The sequence below is a fragment of the Chinchilla lanigera genome, unplaced genomic scaffold (assembly GCF_000276665.1).
Source record: "Chinchilla lanigera isolate Chin_1 unplaced genomic scaffold, ChiLan1.0 scaffold00006, whole genome shotgun sequence".
NCBI lineage: Eukaryota > Metazoa > Chordata > Mammalia > Rodentia > Chinchillidae > Chinchilla > Chinchilla lanigera.
This window is the reverse complement of record NW_004955407.1, coordinates 36140325-36150095: the sequence shown is the minus strand read 5'-3', so window position 1 is coordinate 36150095 and position 9771 is coordinate 36140325. Positions and strand designations below refer to the sequence as shown.

The 9771-nt window shown below is 46.2% G+C and overlaps 1 pseudogene; it reads right to left on the bottom strand.

The window, feature by feature from the left end:
- LOC102018802 overlaps positions 1–9771 on the bottom strand; it is a 13582-nt pseudogene continuing 3811 nt past the window's right edge.

The window sequence follows — 9771 nt, the reverse complement described above, 5'->3', positions numbered from 1 at the left end:
TCAGGACTTCATCCAACACTCCTCCCCACATCCGGATGCATCTATTTTCTGGACTCTGCCCAGTTCTTCACCTCGGTCAGGAGCCGGCCGTGCGGAGTGAAGGTGAGTCCGGCTGTCCTGGGCCCAGCTCTCGGCTCTCATCCCTTCTACCGCGACGGTTTCCCTTCTCCAGCATCGCTCAGTACAGGTCTCATTCTTACACTCGGAACACAGAGAAAAGCTCCGCCTGCTGTGCCATCCACGGCCTTGTTCCAACCGTGAAGGTTGTCTTGATTTCTTGGAAACCCGTCCATCAAGAATTTATTGCTGGTGATAATCTAGCAACTCATCTGAAGACAACAATATGCAGTGGAACAGCCGTTGGTGAATTCCTACCATCTTGTCTAGTGAAACTGTATTACCTCTAATGTATCTAATAATTATTTTGTTATTCTCTTTAATGGTTTGAACAAACTTCCATTCTTGCATCTGGTAATCTGAGTAACGTAGTTGAAGGTAACAATATGGAATATAACAACCACTGTTGATTCCCATCGTTTTGTTTTGAATCCCTGTAGGGCTTTGAATGTGCTTGCTTTGTTTTGTTTATGTTTGTGATGTTGGTATGCTGGTATCGCTCTTTTTCTTTCTTTCTTTCTTTTACTACTCTCTTTAAAAGAAAATTTAAAAAAGAATTTATTTCCGGGCCGGAATATAGCTCAGCGGCACTAGTGCCTGCCTGGCAAGCACAAAGTCCTGAGTTTGATTCCCGGTACCAAAAAAAAAAAAGTACTCCTTCTGCTGGGCACTGGCAGCCGTTGTGTGATCCGTTTCCCTCTTTTATAACTGACAGTGGTCGTCTCCACTGGCACGCCCTTTCGTTCTGTAATGTGCTTACCAATGAGTTCGGCATCGTGTGACCCAGCTTATGCCTCGCCTCTGACTGCAGCGGGGAAAGGAGCGGCCGTGGGTGCCCCGGGCCCGCTGCCCAGCAGCTGCCAGTGCGTCCTTCTTTAAGGCTGAGTAGCACTCCATTGTATAAAAAGACCATATCTTTTTATCCATTCCTCGGTCGATCGGCATTTGGGTTGTTTCCAAAATCTAGCTAGGAGAAACTGTGCTGCTATAAACAAGGGTACACATATATCAGTTCCTTTATTCTGTGTCCCAGCACTGAACGACTCTTTTGCTTTCTACTGCTATCAATTTGTCCTTTGGGGCCTTTTTTTTTTTATATAGGAGCTCCCTAGGTAGCCCAGCCTGACCTGGAACTCGTGGGGTACTTCCTGCCTCAGCCTCCACGGTGCTGGCGTGCACCAGCATGTCTGGCTGTCGGTATTTCTTATACATGCAATCATATTATGCTCTCTGTTATGTTTGTCCAGGTCTGTTTAGCAAGACCCTATCTCAAGAAGGGGGAAAGTCTGCACACAGGTGTATTTATGTAAGGAAGTAAACAAACTTACGGGCTTGGCGGTCCTCTGGCTCCCAGGTGAAGAATCCAAAATGGCGATGCAGGGATGGAGTCACACCTTCCCGGATGCGCGCTTCTGTTAGAAGGCTGAACGGAGGACGCTCGGCGTGTTGGCGCACACCTGTAACCCCAGCACTCAGAGGCTGAGGCAGGGAGGATCCTTGCCAGTTTGAGCCCAGCCTGAGCTACAAAGTGAGTTCCAGGCACCCTGAACTGGTAAGCGCAGCCACCGGGCCTTCGTCTTTCCGCATTCATTAAGTCAAATTTCCAAACCTATTCCTTGGTTCCCCGATGCGCCCTTCTGTTGGCGGCTCTAGGTGTCAGTCATCCGTCAGTCATCCTTAGGCACACCCAGAGGCCGGTCTCAAATCACAGTGACATATCGCGATGCTAAGGCAAGCACAGCATCAAGGTGCTTGTTGGTTTTGGTGGGGTTTTGGTACCGGAGGTAGAACTGGCCCTTATTCAAGCCTGTACCGCGCCCCGAGCTCTATCCCCGGCCCTACAGTTTCAGTTGCACGGGAAGAATAACCATTTTTAGGGAAACCGGAGGCACATCTGAGACCCCCAGGCAGGCCGAGGTCAAAGCACTCTTGGGGAGCGGATCTTCTCTAGTCGGACCAGTCCGCTTGCGGGAGAAGGTGATGTCCTGGGACCTGGAAGCAGGGAGAGCTACCACGGAAACCATGGGGAGAGCGGTGTGGTGTGTCCATGTGAAACCAAGAGCGACTATAGTTCGGGGTGCTGAGGTTCGGTAAAGAAGGCGTCTTTTGCTGGGCATGGTGGCGCATGCTCTTAATCCGTGCACTCAGGAGACTGACGCAGGAGGGTCTTTCAAAGTTGAAGACCAGCCTGAGCTACAAAGTGAGATCCACGCAGCCTGAACTGCATAACAAGACCCTGTCTCAAAAAAAAGACCAAAAACAATTTTTTTTCACATGATTAAAGACCCCGCTTGGACTAATTGCTCTACTACATCCAGACAGGCATTAGTCGCCTAGGTGGGCTACCAGGGCTCTAAGCCAATCCCTTCCCCAAATATGCCTTTTTTTCTTTGCATATATCCCAGCTACATGACTGGTTTCCCTGTTGGGTTATTAGCTGATTGGCCACGCTTGGCTCTTCTTTCTTTCTTTCTTTTTTTTTTTTTTTTTTTTGTGGTATTGGAAATCGAACTCAGGACCTTGTGCTTTTGAGACAGGGGCTGCGCCACTGAGCTAAATCCCCGGCCGGCCGTAGCACTTGGAATCCTGCAGGCTGCAGAGCTGCTGCCATTGAGCACTGCGCAATTGACTGCTGAGGGAGCTGCAGACATCGCCCTCGTATTAAAACTGATTTTGCCTGGCTGCATATCTTGCCGCGACACCACTGCTGAATGCCGCACACCGGGCGTTTGTAAGGAAAAGCGGTGTTTGAGGACGCGAGAGTTCATTACGAATCTCAGCTTGGGGCAAGGAGCCTGGTTTACCCAGATGGACCCTAAATCCAACCACTAGCGCGCTTACAGAGGAGAAGCCAAGGGATATTTGAAAGGTGCTGAAGAGCGGAACGCCATGAAACCACTGTGGCAGACCCCGGAGTAAAGGGCTGCAGCGACAGATGGCGCCGGCAGCGGCCCGACGCAGCCAGGGCCCCCTCCAGGCGCCTGCACAGGTGTCCAGCGCTGCGGACATCCTGACGCCTACCGCGGACCCCTGACCTGCGGAACTGCCGGGGGTGCGCCGCTGCGCGGTAAGTCGCTCGGTTCGAGAGGCTTTCTCCTGGTAGCACGGGGAGCTGGTGCAGGGGCGGGGAGGGATGGAGGAGCCCTTGTGGGTGTTTTCCCAGGAGCGCTGAAAGCGTCATGCCTCAGCCGTGGATGCGCGCGCATGTTCCTGCCGCGCAGTTTGTCCTGGCTGAATCTTGGAAGCAGCCCGAATGCCCATCAGCTGAGGAGTGGGTAAAACGATGTACTTTTCAACAGTGGGGTATTTCTCAGCCGTAAGGAAAGAGGGAAAAGCAGCTTTTACAGGTAAATGGATGCAACTAGAGAGCATACTCACAAGTGAAATAAATCAGTGTGTAAACACCGTATTGTCTTTTTAAATTTTTATTTTAAAGAGAGTAGTAAATGGAAAAAAAAAAAAAAGGATAATAGCAGCATACCAACATCACAAACATAAAACAAAGCGAGAACATTAAGAGTGATTCAGGGCTTCAAGACAAAATGATGGGAATCAACCATGGTTGCTATATTCCATATTGTTATCTTCAGCTATATTGCTCAGATTACCAGATGCAAGAATGGAAGATTGTTCCAACCATTAAAGAGAATAGCAAAATAACTATTAGATAAAACATTAGAGATAATGCAGAGTTTCACTGGGCAGGATGGTAGCAATTCACCGGGGTTGTTCCATTGCATATTGTTGTCTTCAAATGAGTTGCTCCAATTAGCAGATACAAGCATGCAAAACTGGTCAGAACATAATACATTTTAAGCATTATCTGTTCCTGGCAATATACCCTCAGACGTCAGCAGTACTTCTTTCTTTTTTCTTCTTTCCCTCATCCCAGTTGTTCCTTCCTTTGAGCAGTTTCTTTCCCTTTCATATCATCTAGTGTACCTTCTGAGTTTTACTTACTCTTTCAGGTTCCTACACCAGGGAGATAATTAAACACGTTATTGTCTCCCTAGGGTAAGAAGCTGAAAGAGTGAATAAAATCTGAAAGGTACAAGAAATATTGCAAAAGGGGAAGAAACTGCTCTGTATGAAAGAATACCTGGCATGAGGGAAAGAAAAGAAAGAAGGAAAAAATATATAAGCATACATAGCTAAGGTAATTGTAAACACCCTGATCCTGTGCAAGAGGAGGGCAGGGAGAGGATGTGCGAGACAGCCCCAGCCTCGGGCAGGTAGCCTGCATCCAGTGTAAGGGAGGAGGAAAGGGTCGCTCTCTCCTCTGGTTCTTACTGCTTTTGCTGTCTTGTGCTGCTTGAACTGCTGCCCCTGTGCCACGCCACCCTGCCTTAGAGCCGGGTGATTAGGACTGAAACCTCCACGAACTGTGAACTAAATAAACCTTTCCTTCCTTAATTTTGGGCGTTGGTATTTTGTCTCAGCGATGAGAGAAAAGTAACCACGACATCCTCTGAAAGTATCAGCTCTGGTACCGCAGTAGGGGGACACAAATGTTTGTGTCTCATGGACACTAAATGTAGCCTTTCCCCATGATTATTCAGTCAGAAATCCAAGGTTTGAATTCCAGGTTCCTCAGGAGAAAGAAGAGGAAACTCGTCACTGCCCTTTGCTGACGACGCCTCTCTGGAGGGACTTTTGCTTTTCAGTGCTAGGGATTCAATCCAGAGCGTGGTGGTGCTGGACAAGTGGCCTGCCACACCCGCACCCGGCCCTTTTTCTTTTGAGAGAGGGTCTTGAGAAGTTGCACAGGCTGCGCTTGAACTTTCTGTTTTAGTTACTGGTTTTTTTTTGTTGTTGTTGTTGTTGTTTTACTGGCAATTACACTCAGGTCCTTGTACTTCCAAGCCAGGTGTTGAGCCTTATCCCGGGCCCTGTTTAGTTACTTTTTTCGTTGTTGAGACAAAATACCTGACACCCAAATTTAAAGGAGGAAAAGTTTATTTGACTCACAGTTTGTAGAGGTTTCAGTCCATAGTTAGCTGGCTCTAAGGCCGGGTGGCGTGGCAGAGGAGAAGCAGTTTATGGGGGGCAGAGGGCAGGGAAAGCAAATAAGCCACAAGCCCCTTTCTGTCCCTGAGATTTGTCCAGGCAATTTCCAGGTAGCACTCTTACCCTTAACCCTAGCATCACACACTCCAGATCCAGCACCTCTGAAAAGCTCTACCTATGACCACATGAGGCTTTGAGGGGACATCAAGGCGCAAGCGATAACACTGTCCTCCTGCCTCAGCCCCCTCAGTAGCCCTGCATACAGGTGTGTGCCACACAGCTTGGCTTGGGACTTCTTGATTTTACTGCTGTGATTTTTTTTCAGTCTGTTATAGGGTAATGCAGCATTTCATTTATCCCATTCATTAATAACTCACATTTGTACACATTTACATTTAATTGAACTTCATTTAAGAGAAGATCAGCTTCTATTTTCTTTTACATCTTCATACTGGGTATTAGTAACAGTGACAGTATAATTATGGTCAAAATTATTCTGTCAGAAATTTAGGAATCAATGCTTGGTGTTAGTATGTTTACACACAACTCAGTTTTTAGTGTAAAGTTGTTTGTCTACAAGAAAAAACATTTAGTTTACTTCATCGATAGGAATATCCCTTAGTGCTGGGGTAGACTCTTCTTGGTATTTCTTTTGCTGTTGATTTTTAGCGTAGTTATGTATAAGAGAAGAACAGAAGTTGTGTTTACCGAGCAGTTTCCCCTGCCCGTCTCTGGCCAAGGAAGACTCATCCCATAGTTTACTAGGCTCACGTCTGGGCAAGGACCAATACCATGTGTAACACGGTTAAATCATTGCTTAAATCCCCTCTTTAGAACAAATGTCCCAATTCAAGTAGAAATGCAATCAGTACAGTACTTTTCTCATCTCTAACATGGAAAAAATTAGCGTTTTCTGCAGCTGTTCAATGATTACTAGTCTCACTTCACATTTGTCATAGGGATAGTTACACGCAGGCCTTGAAGATGCATTTTTATGAAAACTGAAAAACTTAAATCTTTTGATATAAATATTTTGAAAAGCTTCACAATTTCCTCACTTTGCTGAAATTGTCTACTTGCTATAATTCCAGTGAAGCATGCTGGGAATACAGTAGGTGTCAGGTAAGGAAATAAAACTACTATAACTGATTTTCAAAACACATCGCATAGGATCACATAATAAAGATTTGGAAAAGGAAAGTTACCCCACAAACATGCTGTGGCTCCTCCACCACCCTCACCTGGGATGCGGAGTGCACAGCGATCCCCAGGGGCATTCACACCCTCAAGTCCCTGTGAACAAGGTCTGCATGTGCCTCTCTGCCATCCTGTGACTACAGTGATGTTTACCATGCAGTTTCTTTGAAGCAGAGGTGCTGAGGAACATACTTCATATACTTGTAGTTTTTGTGAGAGAATACTCCTGTTGACTAGTCCTATAGTTCAGAATCAATTTCTTGCCCAAATAGAACTGGGGCAGCAAGTTCATTGTAACTTATTTCCTCTGTGTATGTCCTTTTGTATAACTCTGTATGAGATATTAATTTTCTCTAGGTTCTTTTTTCTTTTTTTTTCCGGTACAGGGGATCAAACTCACGGCCTTGCATTTGCTGGGCAGGGGCTGTGCCGCTGAGCTAAATCCCCAGCCCCTGTCTCTAGGTTCTTTCTATTAAAGACATGGAGTTACAGGGGTGCAGAGACACGGCTGTTTATAGCAGCACAGCTCACAACAGCTGAATCTTGGAAGGGGCTTATGTCCATGGGTGGATGAATGGATCGTGTGGTCTTTACTCCTATGCAGTACAGCGCTACTGTGCCATAAGGAAGGATAAGCTTGTGTGCTGGAAGATGGATGCACCTCGTGGCCATAATGTGAAGTGAAACAACCTCACAGGTTACATATTCTCTGTCCCAGCACTGAACGACTCTTTTGCTTTCTATTGCTGTCAATTTGTGTTTTCTTGCTTTTTTTTTTTTTTTTTTTTTTCCAGATAGTGGCTCCCTAGGTAGCCTAGTCTGATCTGGAACTCGCGTCGTTCCTCCTGCCTCAGCCTACCCGGTGCTGGCGTGTACCAGCATATCTGGCTCTTAGTATTTCTTATAAATGCAATCATATTATGCTCTCTGTTATGTTTGACCAGCTCTGTATAGCAAGACCGTATCTCAAAAAGGGGAAAAGTCTGCAGACAGGTGTATTTATGTAAGGAAGTAAACAAACTTACAAGGTTGGCGGTCCTCTGGCTCTCAGGTGAAGAATCCAAAATGGCGATGAAAGAATGGAGTGACACCTTCCCGGATACGCGCTTCTGTTAGAAGGCTGAACAGAGCATACTTGGTGTGTTAGCGGACTCTTGTAATCCCAGCCCTTGGGAGGCTGAAGCATGAGGATCCTTGCGAGTTCAAGCCCAGCCTGAGCTACAAAGTGAGCTCCCGGCAGCCTGATCCGCTAAGCAAGGCCAGGGTCCTTCGTCTTTAAGTTTTCATTATGTCACATTTATAATCCTACTCCTCTGTAGCCTGCCTTCAGAGTGGATGCTCCCGTCTGTTGGCGGCTCTACGTGTCAGTCATCCGTCAATCATCCGTAGGCACACCCAGAGGCTGTCCTTAAATCACGGTGACATCTCGCGATCGTAAGGCAAGCACGGGGTCAGCGCCGTTGTTGGTTTTCGTTGGGGTTTTGTAGCGGCAGTGGAGCTCGGCCTGGCGCACTCCAACCTGGCTCTGAGCCCCGAACTCCATCCCCAGCCCTACAGCTTCAGTTACACGGGAGGAATAACCATTTTTAGGGGTTATGTAAAGAAGACGTCTTTAGCCAAGCATGGTGGAGCAGGCCAGTAATTCCAGCACTCGGGAGGCTGAGGCAGGAGGGTCGTTGTGAGTTCAAGGCCAACCTGGGCTAAAAAGTAAGCTCAAAGCTAGCCTGAACAGCATAGGGAGACCCTGTCTCAAAAAGACTTTAAAAAAAAAAAGTTTATTCACGGGCCTGGGATATAGCTCAGCGGGACAAACACCTACCTGGTCAGCACAACGTCCTCAGTTTGATTCCTGGTACCAGAAAAAAAAAAAAAGAATTTATTCTGCTGGGCATTCGCAGCTGTTGTGTGATCCGTTTCCCTCTTTACGAAACAGATACTGATCTCAACTGGCACCGTTTTTCCTCCTGTAATGTGCTTTCCAGTGGGTTCCCCACACTGTGACTCGGGGTTCTTCCTTTCATCACGAAGACGTTCTCCTGCAGAAGGGTGCGGGTGGCCATATTTCTCCACGATGCGGGCGCCCTGGGTCCCCTTGCTGCCGCCACGACCGCCGAGGGTGAACACAACCAGTGGCTTCGTGAGGCGTGGAGCGCTGGAGAAGTGGCCCGCAGTAAGCAGCCCGCGGTGGCAGAGGCTCTGAGTGCAGCGGGGAAAGGAGCGGCCGTGGGTGCCCCGGGCCCGCTGCCCAGCAGCTGCCAGTGCGTGCTTCTTTATGGCTGAGTAGCACTCCATTGTATAAAAAGACCATATGTTTTTATCCATTCCTCGGCGTTTGGGTTGTTTCCGAAATCTAGCTATGACAAACTGTGCTGCTATAAACGTGGATACACATATATCAGTTGCCTTTATTCTGCTGCCCAGCAATAAAAGACTGTTTTGCTTTCTATTGCTATAAATTTGTCTTTCTTTGCCTTTTTTTTTGTTTTTTTTTTTTGTTGTTGTTGTTTTGTTTTTTTTTTTTTTTTTGAGATAGGGGCTCCCTAGGTAGCCCCGGCTGACCTCAAACTCACAACGTTCCTCCAGCCTCAGCCTCCCAGGAGCTGGCGTGCCACCCGTATCTGGCTCTTGGTATTTCTTTTTTTTTTTTTTTAATTTTCATTTTTTTATTTTAAAGATAAAAGAACAGAAACATATTAACACATGCATATATCTAGAAAATAACACAAAAACAATATAAGCTATGCATAATTTCAGACTAGGTGATAGAAATTAACAATGGTTATTGTATTACATATTGTACATATTGTTATCTTCAAACTGGATACTCAGATAAACAAATATAGACAAGTAAGATTGATTAGGGGCTGGGGATTTAGCTCAGCGGCACAGCGCCTGCCTGGCAAGCCCAAGGTGGTGAGTTGGAATCCCGGTACCGGAAAAAAAAAACAAAAAATGGTTGATCAGACACTTAAACATTAACTGTTCTTTTCAATAGAGCAATAAAAGTCAGTAGTGCAACTATGTTAGCTATTGTGTGTATACATATATACATATTTTTCCCCTTCTTGCCTTTGTCTTTCCCCTCATCCCAGTTGCTTTTTCCTTTTGAGCATTTCCTTTCATTTTGCAATGTCTATCATACCTCCTAATTTTTATTCACTCTTTCAGGTTCTTACACTAGTGAGGCAATACGTTGCTTACACATGGAGGTCTGGTTTATTTCACTTGTTAGTACAGTCTCTAGTTGTGACCATTTACCTGTAAAAGCCTCGAGTTTATCTTTCTTTAAAACTGAGTAATGTTCCATTATATAAAAGTGCCACAACTTTTTTATCCATTCCTCAATGGACATTTGCGTTGCTTCCACAGTTTAGCATTTACAAATTGCGCTACTATAACCATGGGTGCACATATATTGCTGTGATACGATGTTTTCAGATCTTCTGGGAA